This window comes from Poecilia reticulata, chromosome 22 (genome assembly GCF_904066995.2).
Source record: "Poecilia reticulata chromosome 22, P_reticulata-male-v2, whole genome shotgun sequence".
Lineage (NCBI taxonomy): Eukaryota > Metazoa > Chordata > Actinopteri > Cyprinodontiformes > Poeciliidae > Poecilia > Poecilia reticulata.
Genome location: NC_088851.1, coordinates 12,044,273 through 12,063,677, shown reverse-complemented (window position 1 = coordinate 12,063,677; position 19,405 = coordinate 12,044,273). Strand labels below are relative to the sequence as shown.

Below are 19,405 nucleotides of genomic sequence, written 5' to 3'. Positions count from 1 at the left end.
ACTCGGCTCCACTCTCGCGGCTCCACCCAGTGTAGAACAAGAAGTGCATGACGGTGCTCTCTTGGACATGAGGATTTAATAGGTGACCCTGTGCTGCACGCTGGGTCCCCCGCTGCCTGGGCTCATCCAGCCATAAAATGAGGCGCAGGCAGGGCCCGGCTGGTAATGAGAACTGGCATTTTGCTCAGGATAACCTCGGGAAAATCGCTTCTATAAATACCTACTATAAATAAAGGTGCACCTCGGCCCAAGACTGCGTAAAGGCTCCTCTCTCTGAAAAGGTCATCTGTTGCCCCAACTCTGCCACAACTCACCACACTCTTGTTTTCCTCTTTCTGTCTAAAGTCCTGATTGTCTTCTTTCTTGCTGCTTTTGAAAGCTTCTTTGTGGGTTTGGCCACAAGAAGCCAAGAGGCTTGTGGTAATTGAGGAGGAGTTGCTGAAATCCACAGCTCAGGTGGGAGATTTACATTTTCTAGGCCCTGTGTACAGTGACCCTTTTTTCTAAAACATGTTAGAAGCTCATATGTCAAAACATGCATCCTTTATTGAGGAAAAGGGAAGAAAGTAAAAGAAGAAAAAAAGAAATAGCAGGTAAAAGTGATAACTGGCAAACAAACTCAGGAAATTTTGTAAAAAAAAAAAAAACATGCTGGAGACTGAACAGGTTCCTGGGTTTGATACACTTGCACTGTGTTAATTACCCCCCTAAAGGCTTGTGTGAGTCTCTTTGTGTGTGTCGACACCATGGCCATGTCTCATTTGTCAGTGCCACGCCTAATCTGCTGGCTTTAATTGTACCCACTGTGCTCCCTGCTACCCACATTGAGCCGAAAACGTGTGCCATGTTTTCCAATGTAAATGTGATCTGCTTACTGACGATGAACTAAAATACTGAAAAATTTAAATGCACGTCGTTTTAGCAGCAGTAAATTACGCCCATTTTATTGAAAGAGGTTTAAAATCAAGAAGATCACTCAATCTTAGTGTTTTTTTGTTTTTTCTTTATCTTTAAAACGTAATCATAAACTCTAGAGTTGGGTATGACTGGTAAAAAAAAAAAAACTCGGTTATGGCTAAGTGAGGGTAAAACTTATATACTTTGCTGTATAATTAATCTCAATAATCTGACACATTAAACAAAACTTCCCTTTTTCATTCCTTGCTTCCTCGCTCCTTCGCTGTGGGAGCTTTCGCTACACAGAGGGAGCCACGTACCCTCTCTGCAGGCCAGGTCACCACTTAAACTTCGCTTAGCCCCAATCCTGCTGCTTGTGGGTAACTTAAACTGATTAGCCTCGACCTTAAAGGACCAACTGACCTCCCAAAGCATCCAGCACCACTCATTGATCAATATGAATATTGATCCGAATCCCTGCCCCCCCCGATGCTGGATCAAGAGCCAATGTTTTCATTGATTTTACCAAATTAGGGAAGACTAAAGGTTTTCAAATCAGTTTAGATCCAACCTGCCAATGGGATATGACAGTAAGCTGCATGAGGATTAGCTCTGATGAGTGTTAACTGTGGAAATGATACAGCATGACTGTAGCAATCGGTAGCTAATCAAGTAATGCAGTATGTTAATGGAGTCATGCGTGCCCTTTGAATGCATAAGGTTATACCAATTGATCCAACAGGCTAAACTCAACTTTAGAACAAAGGTCATAACTTTGAGTTACAGCTGTGCATAAACTGCAAATCCCAACGCTTTGACAAGTTGCTCTAAATGTGATAATTTTCTTCACTGGTGTGGAATCTTGGGAATACGTCCTTCAGGCAAATATTCTAAATAAATTCAGTAAATTCAGCTTCTTCAAATTAATTTATGATATAGATTCTTTAAAAATTTCTTTAAAATTTGCTTTTAACAAGAACTAACAGATGATTTGAAATGTATCTTCTCTGTTGGTGGGTGGAATATATTCTTACTTGAAAATTGTGTCATTGGTGTTAATGTGTTTAAAGCCCCCCCAAAAAAATTATGAATTAAAAAAAGTGAAAGAATTTGAGTGAGTTTGACAAGGTCCATGTGATGGCTGGATGACTGGTTGTGCTTGTGAAACGTCAGGATCCTCACAGCGTATTATAGTCTGTGATGTGTGCTGCAGAGTTACAGATCAGCCAGGAGACAAATGCTGCTCTTAATTCTCTGTGTTTGCAAAAGTCTGAACTGTATAATTGCCAAGCTCTTGCATTTATGTGGGAAATGTAATGTTTTTATGCAAAAAGTCGCTAAAATATTTACCCTTTACAGCTTTGTCTTTTCACATCAAAAGGGTTTTTAAATATTGCTTGAGGGATCTGAACACAGTTAATCTTCATCATTTCAAAAAATGTATCTGGCATGTTCAGAATCCTCTGAAAAATACTCATAAACACATTCATTCTAAAGTAGATATACATGGCACTGCCTAGCGCTTAAACTTTGGAATGCTAAAACAAAAGCCTAATTTAATTAGTTTACTAACACTAAACAATACAGCAAAATTCTATTTAAACAAGATTGGCATAATTCATTTGTTAATGTGTGAAGTTTTTTTCACTTTACACCAATTGCAACCTATTCCTTGTTTCAAATTCAGTTGTTTTAGTTGCTGAACTTGTGTCTGACAACATCTGCTTCACTGCATTTAGAGTTTGCGCACGCTGTATTTTCAATGCACACCATATCTTTTATTAAGCCAAGGCGAAGCATGCTTCCATCCCCATTAAATATTGATGTCCTGAGTGGGACAAAATGAGTGAATAAGTCATGAAAGGCTGACAACACAACACCAAAGGAAACAGAGACCGGTACGTACATTTGCAATGTGTGATGTGTGAATGTTACCACAGAGAGTAAAAAGCAAGGGAGACGGAGGTACAGAATGAATGGAATGGACTGTAAGGTAAAATTATTTGTTGTCCAAATAAAAGCAGGTTTTAGGAAGGAGACGTCGCACTAAGGTCTTCAAGCCGTAGCAAACTAAGTGCTGGGCAAGCACTTCCTTTCTTAACCCTTTTGTTTTCTGTTCAAATATTTCTCTAAGGGCTATAAAAATGGTTGCTTCTTTTCTGGAGTTTCTGAGGATGTCATTTGGTGGACATCATTTTTTTGGGTCAATGAGTTAATCCAAAAAATATGTGCTGCCAGAACCTTGCTGGTTATCTGGATGGGCGTTATGTGTTAAGCTCAGCATGACTAATTCTCTCCGGGATGACCCTCTGCCATGAAAGAGAGGTCTGATTGGCAAACTCACACATTATCGCCGCAGTCATCTAATCCCCCTCTTTCTCTTATCCTTCTACATTATAATTCCAGGATTTCTTCACAAGATCTAAAATTTGTAAGGCTTTAACTACTGCATGCTTTCAAGATACATTTGTACAGATGCACTGAACGAGTATTTATTTCTGTTAAATTTTGTGACTATGTCTTATAGGCAGTGATGACTCAAAATTCAACTTGTTTGAAAAATAAAACAATACATATTCTGTGCAGGGTTTGGGTCAGATGAGTCTGCTGTCTAATTAGGTGAAGTGATGCCTCAGCCATTAACCGGGTATCTGGTGATTTTTGCAGTGTGGTCAGGTGCCAAATGCAGCTGGAAAATTAATTCATCATCTAAAGATTTTTAACAGAGAAGTAAAAATTTCCAGGTAGAGAATAGCTCTTACTTTGAACTTATAAATAGTTGGTCAACACAAGTAGATGACATGGTTCTCAAATAATCACTGGCAATGGAAAACTGATGCTGTTAATCCTGTTTTCTACCACAATGTTTCCTTCCACTCAATCTTCCAGTAATAAGCTTCTTCTAGCATTTTTTTTATATAGTCAACTGGGCTTGTGGAAGGTGGCAGTGACCGTCTGCTGGACAATGGTCAAGTCAGTAACCCTCCCCATGATTGTGTAGGCCATAAAATGACCCTACCATGACATTTCTCAACTTAAAATCTATTCACATTTTCTAAAACAAATAAAAAACAACCAAAAAACTGAATTTGTGGTGTTATCTGTAAGCCAGCGAATGCTTCATGTGCTCTTTCATGTCACAAGTCATTTAAAATGCTATCAGCTGCTTTAATAACACACAATGTCATGATGTTTTGGCCTCTCCTCAGTATCCCTCCACATTTTCCAATTTGACCACTTTCAGCTCTTCTTGACACCCAAAAGAGAACTAAGCTGAAAGCCATTTGAGGTGTTCATACAAGGTCCATCCCTCCACACAATAACCTGCCCAAAGCAAAGTGTTTGTGCCTTTTTAGACCTTTTTGGAAGAAGAATTCATGGACCTGTCAAGAATACCGCAAGGGTTGAATGTGGTCATTTATACAAAGCCGACTGAAGCACAAAAAAAAAAAAAACACGTAAGAGAAGTCATTTTGGTGCTGTCAGAGGGTTTTGTGGCTCTAAAAGGCTGCAGTGATGTGCTCTGACACTTAGGGTCTTGTATGGTGCTTTTAACAGCTCTGCATGGGCACTCTCAGCATCACACACTGCAGAGCAAGACAAAAACATACCTGTCACTTACCTACACTGAACCATATTCCTACATGCCAACAGAGTTTTTTTCTGCGACTTTGTGAAATTTTTTGATGTATGCTTATTTTATTTAATTTTTTTGTTCTTTTGTCAAGCAAAAAAAAAAAAGTTCTATTGTTTTATGTTTTGCAGAGAGGTTGGGCTTTGTTCTAAAATCAAAACAAAAAAACAAACTGCAATTGCAAAAGCCTTGTATATGTTGTGTTTAACTTAAAAGAAACAAACAAACAAACAAAAAAAAAACATCCTGAGATGTTACTCCAATCGGGTTTGCTTTCTCTTCTGTCTCAGTGATGTGTCCTTCATGTGAAGCCGCTGCCTTACAGGAAGGTCGCAGTGTGCAAAACAAACAAGGCAGAGGACAAAAGAGAGAGAGGCAATCCTCCATTATCCCCCCATGATTTCCTTTCCTCTTGCTTTCCCTTCCCCTCATCCTCCTCTACCTTTATTTTCTGCCCTATTAACAACTGTTACTACAGCTTTAATTATGCCCCTGTGATCTCCGAGAGTGGCGGGCACGTGTCATCCCCTTCCCAGGGGAGCCTGGGTAATTACCAGCATCCATCCGAGAGCCGCGGCTCCTGCTCCTTGGCTCACCGCGGTGATAATCACGCCGCCTCTTCAAACATCTGCTCCTCGGGCGAGAAGTCCGAGGGCCCTAAGCCTGTCACGCCGTTCCTTCCTGTGTCAGACTTGACCTCTGACCCCACTCGCGGTTCAATAGGGCTAAATTGTTTACTCCTAGAGAGAGAGAAATAATCAACTAAAATCCCATCAGATAGCATAACAGTGAAGGATTTTTATTTATTTATTTTTTATTTTTTTGTGGAAATGTTCTCCGCACTGCTGCACTGTTTCGACAAGTCTTGTTTGATTGTGTGTGGAAAGGGCTGGTGTAATCTTTTTAGCTGCTGTTGTCCTTCAAGTAATGAACAACTTTACGTGATTAGGGAAGCTCCGAGAGATGTTTCCAGAAGGAAGTTGTTTCTAAGAAAAGAACATGCATTCAAAACAAAGCTGGTCTCAGCTCAGATTGCTAGAACAGGCCATGCATACCAGATAAACGGAATGAATTTGTTGGGTTCTTGATGCAGAGAGAGACCAATGGGACCAAAGATTGTACAGTGTTTTCTTTGGTGACGACATATTTGTACAATAACATTTTCACATTGTGTGACCTCTCTCCAGAATATGGAATTGTCTAACGGTTGAGAATGAGCAAATGGTAGAAAATCCTATGAAGGCGCCTGAAATGCATTGCCGGTTAATCAGATTCTCTATAATCGATAGAAGCTCTAAATTAAGAGGACCGAAACTGGATCAAAAGGTGCTTCAGTAGAAGATTAGCTAACAGGTGAGCACAACTTTAAAGTTAGATTATTGAATCTTTTATGTTATTTTTTTAATACTTTCACTCTAACAGATGTGTTTGTTTTGAGCTGAATGGTACAGGATGTAGGACAAATTAAAGGTGGAGAAAAAGTGTTCAATTTGTTCTCATCAACCAAACCTGAGTTTCTAACAGTGGTGTATATAGTTTTTTTTTTTTTTTCATTACTTGTGAACTAAAAGTATAAAATGCTGATGTAACATAAATTTCACATTCTAGGCTTCTTTGATACAACTGAAACATCCATCCATCCATTTTCTTACACCCTTGTCCCTCAGTGGGGTCGGGGGGGTTGCTGGTGCCTATATCCAGCTAGCGTACCGAGCGAGAGGCGGGGTACACCCTGGACAGGTAGCCAGTCTGTTGCAGGGCAACACAGAGACACACAACCATGCACACACATCTCACACCTAGGGGCAATTTGGAGAGGCCAATTAACCTGACAGTCATGTTTTTGGACTGTGGGAGGAAACCAGAGTACCCGGAGAAAACCCACGCATGCACAGGGAGAACATGCAAACTCCATGCAGAAAGACCGGGGCCGGGAATTGAACCCAAAACCTTCTTGCTGCAAGGCAATAACTCTACCAACTGCGCCACTGTGCAGCCCGCACAACTGAAACACACAGACAAGAAAAAACAAAAAAGAAAATTGTTGAGTTGTGGTTTTGATTATTGTTGTTCAGTCTCTTTTTCGCTTTGCATTAGCCTCTTAGTAAGTCCAATGACAATATTTTGCATTTGAAACTGTGACTGTAAAATAGCGTCTAATTCCAGGCATATCTTCTCATAACACTTTATCTGATCAGCAGCGGTTTGCAGCTTTCTGCCAAGTTTTCATGGGAATAGAAAAGGCCTACTCACAGAGCAGGAGTCAAAGTTAAGGAGCAATCAGGACACAAATCCTCAGGGAATACAAAACCATTTCCACCCCCTTCTCACTGAGGAAACCCTGCAGAAAGTTCCCCCCACCGCTTCCAACAAATTTTTTCCATAATAGCAGCTCTTGGACATTTCTGACCACACTACTGCAGAAGGAAAACTGGAAGGATTAACCAGCGTTGCCTCAGGTAAATGTAGCTACCAACTCCAAATGAAGATATATTGCATTCTTGCAGCAGATGAGGTGACAAAATATAAAGAAGCAAGGAGGCTTAAATAATGAAAAGCTTTCTGATCAAAGGGATGGGAAAAGTGATGTATTTAAGCAGGTCAGACTCTTTAAAAGCTGTTTTATTTATGCGCTTTTTAAAAGAAAGTCATAGTCAATATTTGGCAGCAGTGACATTAACGAGCACCGTTTTATAAGGGAGGGGGATTCATAAATATGCATAAAGATATTAGTGGGGTGTTAACAGTAAGCACCTGTCTACTTAAGCATGACAGAAGCTCTGTGAGTGACTTTACAGACCCCCCCCACCCCCCTCCTTAGGAAGCCACATGTGTCCTTTACTTAACGTCGCCCCTCTCTGCCTGTGACAGTGCTGCACACAATCCACATAGAAGAAAAATAAAAAAAATATGTAAAAAGAGTGCGTTTTCTGAGATGACAACCAGAGATGGTGAAAGCTCAAGGTTAGAGTTACCGGCTGGCACATGCACCAGCCTGCCCGCCTGTTTTCCCTTTGCTTTCTGTGAATAATGACTGTATGCACAGGGTGAAATTAATAAAGCCTTTTTCGTATCTTTTCCCTCATCTCAACATGTGTGGAATAGTATAGCATCTGTCAAATTGACTTCTAAATCCAAAGTGCCACGAGTCAAAGGGCTTTTGAATTTCTTTTTCATGTTCTGGCAGCAAGAGGTGAAAAGCTGTCAGGGTTTTAGTTTGACAAGCAAGTTGCTCTCTGCAGATAAAATCAGAAAGAGCTTTGTTGGCTAAGTTTGTGCCCACAAACAATAAATTGGTATGAATTCAGTTCAACTTTGCCATACAGGTTAAATAAAAAAGTATGTATGTATATATGTGGCGATACTAGACGGAAACTCAGATTTGGTGAACTTTTAGTTTTAATAGGTTGCACAACAACGCCACCCTGGGAATTTCACCCAGAGAATATTTCTTTTGGTATAAGGCACACAGGTTCAGTTATGCATGAATTTAGCACATCTGAGACAGGTTCAAATTTATAAAACAACCATTTATTAAGCTCTTTTTAAAACACTTTTTAAAACCAGTTTCTTTTTTTAAGAATGGGACAAAGGAAAACAAAGAAAATCAAAGTAAGTGCAGTAGCTGAAGTTACCGGCCAGAGGGGGCGCTATAGGGACGGAATCCACCAAACACAGCAAACAAACAAAAAAAACCCTTTGACACACCAGACGCAGTGAGACAACCCCAAACTCAAGAATCACAGCACGCAGAAGAGGAAGACACCGTCACCACACCAACACCGCCACCGGACCTCAGCAACTGCAAAACAACAAAAGAAAAACAGTTAACCAAGATAACAATCTTAAACCTAATTAGAAAAAAACAATATCAGCCCAACTAAATAAAAGACAAAAAGGGCCGTAAGCAAAATAAGTAAAGTAATAGAAATTAACAATAGCCAATGCAAGTTAAAACATCAGGACCATGCGTGGCCCGCTTGTCATGCCACAACAGGAGGTGAAAGGGGTGCGCCGATGCCACACCCCACACACCGCTTCGATGGAGGCGGATAATACCGCCGCAGTCCAACTTTAAAAACGACTGAGATGGAAGTCCGGGAAACGAACGCAGACAGAGCAAAGCAGAGTAGATCCGAGCAGAACAGAGCAGCAATGGTCCAACTGTGGGGGGACCTAGGAAAAATTAATTAGCCACCATTTTAAATAAAACTAACAAACTATTGCTTAGATGAGCGTTAGTTTCCTACCTGCCGATCCAAACACGCACACACACACTCGCAGGAGGAGGAAGAGAAGGAGCGCAGCGCAGTGGCGCTTTACCTATAATCACAAGTCAATTTAGATTTTCTGGCCAAGATCAGCTGAAGTGCAGGGAGAGAGAACACCTACCACCAGGATCTTAGTGTAGCACGCACCAGCCAGCCAGAGATTTTGTTACTTTCCGCTGCCAGAGTCCACAGGATGCAAGCCACACAGTGGAAGAGCAAAGACGACACATCCTGAATGAACGCCGCAGCTCCTTATATACCACGCCCACCCTAACAACCGGAACTTCTCACCTGACAACCACCTGTGTGGAATTAGGTGCATTTCTATACCACTACATTCTACCCCCCCTTCTTGCATCGTCGACCCGACGATGACCAATTCAAACCAATACCATTAGTTCCAAGGTCTAAACATCGCTGATACAGTTGACAGGGATGCAGAAGAACCTCCAGGAAGATCGTCTCCTGCTGGCCGTGGAAGATGGTACACATTAGAATGTTGTCCAGCAGTTGTACGTTTGGAGCGACGTAGGGCCACTGGATCAAAACAGCTGACAGTTGGAACAGTCCCAGATGTAGAGGGTTCAGCGGATACAACTGGTTCACATGGTGACCCCGGTTCCCGGGATGCAGCTGGAGGCTGTGATCTACCAGAAGGTAAGTCAGAAGCAACCACCAGGGGTCGTTCACAAACAAACAGATCATAATCAAATGGGCTACTGTCCTCAGACAGTCCCTGTTTCACAGGAGGCAAGTTGTGAGGAGGAATGTGATCAGGAGGAACAACACCAACCACAGGCTTTAGCATGGTCCGGTGCACCTGTCTTACTTTACTCTGGTCATTCATAGGTGCAATGGTGTAAACAGAGCCATCCTCCTTTGGTGCCCTCAACACTTTATACTTAACCGAGCTCCATCGGTCCCTGGTCTTATGAGGCCCCCTAGCAGTAAAGTCACGCAAAAACACAAATTGACCTTCCTTTAGTGGCAGATGTTTCGCATGAGTGTCATGGGCATGCCTTCGGCGATCTGCAGCATGTTTCAGGTGCTCTCTAGCCCCATCAAAGGCTACCTGCAAACGAGCCTGATGCTCTTGAACCCACTCATGGACAGAACCACCAACTGGACTCTCAACTCTACCCAACAGGAAATCTAGGGGCAGTCTAGGTTCCTGACCAAACATCAAAAGGAAAGGAGACTCTCCAGTAGATTGGTGAGGAGTTGTGTTGTAGCAATAAAGAACCTGGGGCAAACAGGCATGCCAATCTCTTTTCCGAGATACAGGCAGCGTCCTTAACAGATTGTGCAGTGTCCGATTAAAACGCTCACATTGGCCATTTCCTTCTGGGTGGTATGGAGTGGTGCGTGATTTTATAATACCATACAAGCTACACAGCTGCTGGATAAGTGAGCTCTCAGAGTTACGACCCTGGTCGGAGTGCAACCGAGCTGGAACACCGAACTTATAAAACCATTCAGACACCAAAACCTTAGCCACAGTGGCTGCTCGCTGATCCCGTGTGGGGACAGCAACAGTATATTTACTGAAAACATCCGTCAAGACCAAGACATTTTCTAAGCCATTCTGAGTGGGCTCTAAGGTGGTATAATCAATAGCCAAAATTTCATTAGGACGTGACGCTAGTAAATGTCCCATGTAGCCATGAGCTTTAGGGTGGACATCCTTTGCCACCTGGCACCTCTCACAAGCCTGGCACCATTGGGCCACTTCAGAGGCCATATGAGGCCAGTAACACCGGGACCGCAAGAGCGCCAAAGTTCGCTCCACTCCCTGGTGACCATGTTCTTCATGGACTTGGGTCAGAACATCTTTAATTAGCACACTTGGTAGCACCAACTGGAACACAACATCACCCCCGTCAGATCTAAATACCCTTCGATAGAGAACTCCATTTCTCTCGACAAACCGGTCCCACTGTCGAAGCAAAACCAACGTGGATGAAGACAACTGGGCCCGCTCCTCTCGACTGGGATGCTGTCCCCTCTTCCAGAACACCAACATGTCTTGTAAAACAGGATCTGCCTGCTGCAAAGCACAAAGTTCAGCTGTAGTATGCTGTGGCAAAACTGCAACAACTGCTTGGGTTGCCTCAACCTTTTCAATCCCCAAAGCTTCCTGCAATGCTCTAGGCATAGCTGTACCTGGAAGCATGACTTTCACATCTGGTGGATCAGGTGGGTGCTGGCGAGAAAGTGCATCAGCATTGGTGTTACTCCGACCTGACCGGTACTTTATCTCAAAATCAAAAGATGCTAGCTGAGCAGCCCACCTCTGTTCAGTGGCAGCCAATTTAGCGGTGGACAGATGGCTGAGAGGGTTGTTATCGGTGTAGACAATACATCTGTTCCCCAACAGATACTCCCTAAACTTGTCAGTCATGGCCCACTTAAGGGCCAGAAACTCAAGCTTCATGGAGCTGTAATTTACCATGTTTCGCTCTGTGGGTCTCAAACCTCGACTGGCATAAGCAATCGGTCTCACCTTGCCTCCTTGCATCTGAGAGAGAACTGCTCCCAAGCCACCATGGCTGGCATCAACCTCCAAGATAAATGGCTGAGTGAAATCTGCATAGGCCAACACTGGTGTTGTTATCAACTTAGCCTTCAGGATTTCAAAGCTCTTTTGACACTCATCAGTCCAACATGCAGCAAGTCCACAATCTGATTTCTTACCAGCTTTGGCACCAGTACACTGAGCCACAGCTCTATGCAAAGGAGCTGCCAGTTTTGCAAAACCTTCCACGAAACGACGGTAATAACTGGCAAAGCCAAGGAACGACCGAAGTTCTGAAACTTTAGAGGGAGTTGGCCAGTTGGCTACAACTTCAACTTTACTAGGATCTGTAGCAACCCCTTCACCAGAGATCACATGTCCTAAATAACGTACCTCTTTTTGAAAGAAGGAACATTTACTGAGCTTTGCTTTAAGCCCCTGTTGTAAAAGTCGATCCAGCACCACCTTCAAGCGTTCCAGATGTTGATCCACACTCGAAGAGAAAACAACAATGTCATCAAGATATAACAGGACAGATTGGCACTGTTGGTCCCCAAAAATCCGCTGCATTAACCGCTGGAATGTGCTAGGCGCATTACAGAGCCCAAAAGGCATCCGGTTCCATTCAAACAGCCCAAAGGGGGTACAAAAGGCAGTTTTTGAACGATCTGCCTCCACAACTGGAACCTGATTATACCCGCTAGCCAGATCAAGGGTGGAAAACCAACATGCACCAGACAAGGCATCCAACGACTCTTCTATTCGTGGAAGAGGAAAAGAATCTTTTCGGGTCTTGCTATTCAACTGCCTATAGTCAACACACATCCGAATACTTCCATCTTTCTTTCTCACCAAGACTATGGGAGAAGCATATGGGCTGCTACTCTCTCTAATGATCTGTGAAGCTAGTAATTGGTTGATATGGTCCTTCACCACCTCATAATCAGAAGGGGGAATACGCCTATAGCGTTGTTTAACTGGGACATCGTCAACCAAAGGAATTTCGTGAGCTATCACACTAGTACAGCCCAGGTCACCATCATGAGATGAGAAAACTGTCATGTACTGATGGAGCAATGATCTCACCTGACCTTGTTCTTCCACAGGCAGTGAAGACAAATCCAAGTCCTTCACCTGCTGTTGCACACTAACTGAAGCTGTCTGGCACCCCAGCGTGGCTACTTTTGCTGGAACTTCAGTAATTCCTGCAGGGAGACTCACCACATTAACAACATTCAGTGTGCCAACAACAGTGCGGGGGTATAACACCACTTCAGTCAAACCAACATTAATAATGGGCACATAAGCTGTACCCCTGATTACAGGAACCAAAGCAGGGGAAGCAAGCAAACCAGAAGGCAATCCGTACTCTAAAGGTTCAAACAGAGCGGTAGAGCTCGAGTACCCATCAGAACATGTGGCAGCCACAATTTTCATGACTCCACCAGGGATCCGACAGCCCTTTTTACCCCTGACCTTAGCCCTTCCAGGACTACGAGGCTCTTGCAAGTAGGCAGATTGACACTGCTGCAGTGCCTGCATGACTGCCTGAGGTGCCTCAGAGACACCAGACACAGAAGACCAAGCTACACCATGCAGCCCAAACAGTCCCTGATAACACTTCCTGATCACATTCATCCCCAAAACACCTGGGACTTTAGCTGGGAACTCACCACAAGGGTCCTGCACAACTAAAACACCACAGTTGGGAATCAATTTGCCACAGAGTTGTACATCAAGTTCTAAATAGCCAACATAAGGAATCTTAAGACCATTGGCAGCTCTAAGCTCCAACCAATGACACGAATGGAGGCGCTCCCAACCCCAGGACTCCATATGCTGATGAAAAAAACTCTCAGAGACAGTGGACACCATTGAACCAGTATCCACCAAACATGTGACTGTTACACCACCCATGACTACATCTGCATGAGGACAAGCTGAAATCAATTTAGAAGCACCCACGCTTCCAGTAACGGCTTGTGAGCCAATAGCATCCCCACCCAAACTGTGGCTCTGCAGTTCGGTGGGAACTAGTTTTCCGCCGCTGAAGCAGAATGGGACCGAGTAGCTGAATCTGACTGAACTTGGGTTCGACGAGGGGCACGCACCCCGTCACACTCTCGTGCAAAATGACCAGGCTGATTACACCGCCTACAGATAACTGGACCAGCAAAGGGTGGACGGTTAGGACGACGGAAATTCTGCAACTGAGAAATGCTCTCACTAAGCTGCTGGAGCTGCTCTTGCTGATGCTTTAGCATTTCTCTTATCTGACTCATTTCCGTTGCTGATGTCAAAGAAGCCATCTGAGAACCGCCATGAACCCCATACTGGACACCATAAACTGAAGGAACCGACTGACTGCGGCTTCTCACAGGATGAGGTACCCCTTCGCGCTCCCACTGGATCGCTGCAGTCCTGACATCAAGCAAAGTGCTGTCTGGCCTCACGCGTACGAGCTGCTTCAGCTCACGACGCAGAGAACCGTCCAACACCTGCTCAACAAACTGATCTCTTAGCAGCGTCTCAGAATTCAACATACCAGCAGGTGCGCGTTGCTTTACCTTCTCCATAAGACCCATTAATGCGAGGGAGAACTCCTGAAGACTCTCTCCCTCTTGTTGTCTTCTGGAAAAGAAGGCCTCTTGCAGAGCAACATATGACTCTGAGCAACCATACAATTCCTGTAAGATTTCAAATATCCTAGCAGGGTCCTCTCTCTCTGCACTAGAGCGATACTTTATTTCATTCCTAGCCTCTCCATCCAAGTGATGAAACAGGAAAAACGCTTGGTCAGCCACAGATAGATGTCGCGCTCTCATACACACCTTCGCTTCCTCCATCCACTCACTCAATCCTATGCCTCTCCCTCCTCTAAAGATGGGACATTTCCCATCTCTAGGCACAAAAATCAGTCTCTCTGCTACAGGGAGACTAGGCGTAGGAAGGGCATTAGGCAATGCTGAAGAAGTGGACGGCTGAGCACTTAAGCTAGCCTGCCCTTGTCGCAACTGCTCATTGTCAGCTCTTAAGCTTGCTACCAGCTTTTTAAGTTCCTGAATTTCTTCTTCCATTGTCACAAGCTTATGCTGCTTCTGATTACTGCAGTGCAAAAATAAATAAAAAAAAAATCTACGGTTAAACTATTAACACCTCACCCACCACTTTGAAGCTCTACATGGAACCACTGCTGCTCTGTCTCTGGATCGGCCAATCTGCACAAATAGGAGGGGGAAAAAAATAACAAACAAAACAAATATTGAAAAACAAATGCTTGTCTCAGATGTTCATAAAAAGCATGATCCTGCCGACAACGCCAAAAATGTGGCGATACTAGACGGAAACTCAGATTTGGTGAACTTTTAGTTTTAATAGGTTGCACAACAACGCCACCCTGGGAATTTCACCCAGAGAATATTTCTTTTGGTATAAGGCACACAGGTTCAGTTATGCATGAATTTAGCACATCTGAGACAGGTTCAAATTTATAAAACAACCATTTATTAAGCTCTTTTTAAAACACTTTTTAAAACCAGTTTCTTTTTTTAAGAATGGGACACAAAGGAAAACAAAGAAAATCAAAGTAAGTGCAGTAGCTGAAGTTACCGGCCAGAGGGGGCGCTATAGGGACGGAATCCACCAAACACAGCAAACAAACAAAAAAAACCCTTTGACACACCAGACGCAGTGAGACAACCCCAAACTCAAGAATCACAGCACGCAGAAGAGGAAGACACCGTCACCACACAAACACCGCCACCGGACCTCAGCAACTGCAAAACAACAAAAGAAAAACAGTTAACCAAGATAACAATCTTAAACCTAATTAGAAAAAAAACAATATCAGCCCAACTAAATAAAAGACAAAAAGGGCCGTAAGCAAAATAAGTAAAGTAATAGAAATTAACAATAGCCAATGCAAGTTAAAACATCAGGACCATGCGTGGCCCGCTTGTCATGCCACAACAGGAGGTGAAAGGGGTGCGCCGATGCCACACCCCACACACCGCTTCGATGGAGGCGGATAATACCGCCGCAGTCCAACTTTAAAAACGACTGAGATGGAAGTCCGGGAAACGAACGCAGACAGAGCAAAGCAGAGTAGATCCGAGCAGAACAGAGCAGCAATGGTCCAACTGTGGGGGGACCTAGGAAAAATTAATTAGCCACCATTTTAAATAAAACTAACAAACTATTGCTTAGATGAGCGTTAGTTTCCTACCTGCCGATCCAAACACGCACACACACACTCGCAGGAGGAGGAAGAGAAGGAGCGCAGCGCAGTGGCGCTTTACCTATAATCACAAGTCAATTTAGATTTTCTGGCCAAGATCAGCTGAAGTGCAGGGAGAGAGAACACCTACCACCAGGATCTTAGTGTAGCACGCACCAGCCAGCCAGAGATTTTGTTACTTTCCGCTGCCAGAGTCCACAGGATGCAAGCCACACAGTGGAAGAGCAAAGACGACACATCCTGAATGAACGCCGCAGCTCCTTATATACCACGCCCACCCTAACAACCGGAACTTCTCACCTGACAACCACCTGTGTGGAATTAGGTGCATTTCTATACCACTACATATACATATATAAAGTAACAAACATTTTGCTGTTCAGTGTTGTTTGGTGTTTTTTGTGTCTTTCTGTGGCAGTGTTACAGCGCCACTGATTGGCCTGGCATGCATATAACAGTGTTTTATTTAATTGCTCGTTAAAGTTTATCGTGTTTGTCTTCATGCGGACAAGGCCTTAGATTAATGTGCTAGTTGACCATCAGGCTGAGAATTCACATCTACCTTTCGAATAAAGCTACTATTTAATTCTGTTTGTGTTACTTAACCCAACATGTGTCTACTGACATCTTATGTGTTTGATTTTCATTCATTTGAGATTATAAATATTTAACAAGTAGATTCTCCTTGTGCCATTTTTTCGCAGCTTTTGATTTTGCTATAGTTAATTGGAAATAGATTTGAACAGCAAACAACTTAGCTGTTCAATGTTCATTTGTGGCACAGTTCAGGATCTTTTAAACATATTTTTTTGTGTTTTTTTTTACATATATTAGATAGGAGCAAGACAATTATTTGTATTAATTGAGATAATTGTTATACCACTTTAATGTTCGGCTTTTTGCACTGCTTTACTTTTACATTGGATAGTTATTCTGAATAGAAATGTTTGATATGTTCTGATTCTCAAAAAGTGTTTCACCCAATGCAACTTTGAAGACAGTTTAGCTTAAAGGCTCGTAAAAGTATCTTTGCATAAATCAATGTAAAGTTTTTGACATTGGGGTTGAGATTAGTCCTTTATGACAAACTAATCTACATTTATAATGAAGAAAGGTGACAAGAGTTATACTGTAGGTTAGTCACAAACTGTAAAAAACAAACTTAACTGTTCATTTAAAGCTGCACCACAGTGACTAACCTGTTGACAAGAAATAGTGAAAGCAAAAAAGAAAAAAAAAAGAAAGACAGTGAAGGAGGAACACAAACAGGGGAGGTGATGACCATCTGGGATGACTCAACATCTGTGTCAGAACCTGCTGAAAGCACCTCATGCATCTCTAACTGTCATACACTGTAGGACGCCAGACTCAGACAGCGGCAGGACAAAAGGTGCTGTTGTTTACCACTTTGCTTCTTCCCTCCTGCTCTCCTTTTACCCTCCCATACTCTATTTGCCTCAACAGGAGGCAGAACTCCCCCCCTCCTGTGTCAGTCAGGCAGGTGCTGCGCCGCTGATCTGAATGTGACGGCAGGGAGATGTGAGTGTGGGTGGGTTTTTGTGGAGCATGAGGGTTGCGGTGGGTCAGAACCCAACAAGCTGTGCAGGGAGGCTGTGCTATGTCTGTCTCTTCTTTCTATTTTTTTGTTAGTTTTTTTTTTGTTGTTGTTTTCCAGGGCACCAGGTGGTTCAATGCCTGCTTCCACCTGCTCACCTAAAATGCCACTCCACCTCTCCTGGACAACGATATCTTGCCAAGAAAATTATTTACTAAGAGCAGGCGCTGAGGCGGACATGTGGGGGACAAACAAGCTTAGTAAACATGCTTCATCTCGCTTGCCACCTGACCTTACAGCTGATTTCTAATGTGCCTTTAAGATAACTTTGAAGAGATTAAATCAAAATTTAAAGGTGTCAATGTTATACTTATTTTCCAACTTTCACTTGTTCTTTCCTTCCTCTTCAGCTATCCGCTTTATTTGCTTTTTCCTGTGTTTTGTGGGCTTAAAGGCAGAAAGATTCGAACCTTGTGAACCACCTGGGACCGCTAAGAAACAACTTTTTTCCAACTTCTGGCCTAACCTTCATGTTTGATCAATAATCCTCAGTGGAGGTTTCTTTTTTGCAGTTTGTTTCTGTTCTCCTGCTTGGCTTTCTGCTTACATCACAGCTAAGATGATGAAACTGATCAAACTTGAAGCTCTAAACCCAACAAGCACTACATCAATTCAGCGAGGAAAACAGTAACAAACCAAAAAGAGATTTCTTTTTGGTAGTAAACTAACAACCCACACTAAAGTTGTGCATTAAAATATAAATCTGTGTACAGTTGTGTAAGTGTAGCGCCTTATCTTGAAAGGTCTCAGTATTAAGGCCTTTTCAGCCTCTAAACAGGTTTTCTTCCAGGATTGTCTCATATGTTGCTCCATTTTTCTTTTAATTATCTCTGATTCCTGATGAAGACCAACATCCCCATGCTATGATGTTAAGCCCCTCCACCCACCCATAGTGGGCTGAGTTGAGTATATGCCAGAAAGTGACATTTTGGTATCACTGAGCGAAAAGATCTTCTAAATATTTACTGTCCAGATTTAGCTTTTGTTCCAACGTGTCTTTCTTTTTCCCACTCTTCCATGCAGGTCACATATACAGAACTACTGGGAGATTTAGGGGCACCAGAAAAAACGAACGCATACCACATTTTTAATATATATTTTTTAATTGTAACCAAATTTATAAACCGTCTATAATTTTAGTTTTTTAATTTGTGATTACACACAGCTTTATCTTTGTCGTCCATACAAAATCCCAGTGAAATACATAGAAATTGTTGGTTGTGGCAAAACGTGAAATATCTACGGACCTATGAACACCCTAAATATGTTACTTTGTTGGACCCCCTCTTTACTGCCAGCTATTTGATACCTAGCAAAAAAAAACAAAAAAAAAAACATTTTCCTGGAAGATGGATGGACCCCGGCTGCTTTGACAGAGGTCAATGATTTCCCTTCCCGTGGCCGCTGAGAAGTAAACACCAGGACACAGGCAGCCATTTCAGCTCAGTGTCTGGACCCCACGAAGCACTGCTGCTCGGCTCAAGATCCCTATCTCGGTGAAGAAGAATGAACAACTCCCCTCCTCCTCACCAGCCCGTCCTCTGTCCTGTTACTTTCATTATGCATTTTTTTTGTTTATGCTTGGGCGCAACCGTGGCTGCTCCTGATGGTTTGAGGTCAGGCGTGACTGGCCACGGGTTACTCTAAATAAATACACAAGGACTAGCCAGGAAGGAGCGGGCAGGCTCCGCTTGCTGCCGAATCACCCTTGATTAATCAGCTGGTAGATTCAGGGTGACTTTTTGTGTACACTCGCCACCGCCACCATTCCTTCCCCCCCATCTGAGCACCGGCTCTAAAGCCATGAAAGGTGATGGAATCGGGGCAGAGCACGCTGTGGCAATCCAGACAGCCGAGCAGATGGAGCGTTGCAGCAGGGCCTTGCTCTGCAAAACACATACATATCTAATTTAGTCACACATGCTGGATATATGCACAAATGCACAACACAGTCCAGCAACCCTTCTGACCAACTACTTCAGCTTGTGCTCTCTGAACCAGCTGACATAGTAGTTTAGTTTTAAGGCCTCAGTGGCTCCTGAGACACACGGCCTGCCATCACGCATTAGGGTGCAGTATTACTTAAATCGTTATTTTTAGTCCTTGCACAGCTATTCATACTTGTTGATTTTTTTCATTTTTTTTTTTTCGTTAAATTATAACCCTCATCTTAAATATGCATTTTGGGGGATTGGGTGTGCTAGTCTGATGCAAAGCAACACATCATTGAGAGGTG

General features: G+C 43.1%; 1 protein-coding gene and 2 long non-coding RNA genes across 6 annotated transcripts in view; 1 reads left to right on the top strand and 2 right to left on the bottom strand.

Annotated features, from left to right (window-relative positions):
- Nucleotides 1-19,405, bottom strand: part of cdin1 (CDAN1 interacting nuclease 1) — a 541,570-nt gene that overhangs the window by 236,512 nt on the left and 285,653 nt on the right. The window lies entirely within an intron of this gene.
- Nucleotides 2,455-17,467, top strand: LOC103458763 (uncharacterized). Of its 2 annotated transcripts, XR_532617.3 has the most exons (3): nt 2,455-5,884; nt 17,019-17,093; nt 17,230-17,467. It is a non-coding gene; the product is annotated as an uncharacterized LOC103458763 (long non-coding RNA). The 2 variants fall into 2 exon arrangements; XR_014085837.1 differs by lacking the exon at nt 2,455-5,884 and having other exon boundaries at nt 16,333-17,093.
- LOC145550014 (uncharacterized) lies at nt 8,041-15,310 on the bottom strand. 2 transcript variants are annotated; one of them, XR_014085835.1, is made up of 3 exons: nt 14,927-15,310; nt 14,483-14,535; nt 8,041-8,333 (listed from the first exon to the last, which is right to left on the bottom strand). It is a non-coding gene; the product is annotated as an uncharacterized LOC145550014 (long non-coding RNA). The 2 variants fall into 2 exon arrangements; XR_014085836.1 differs by lacking the exon at nt 14,483-14,535.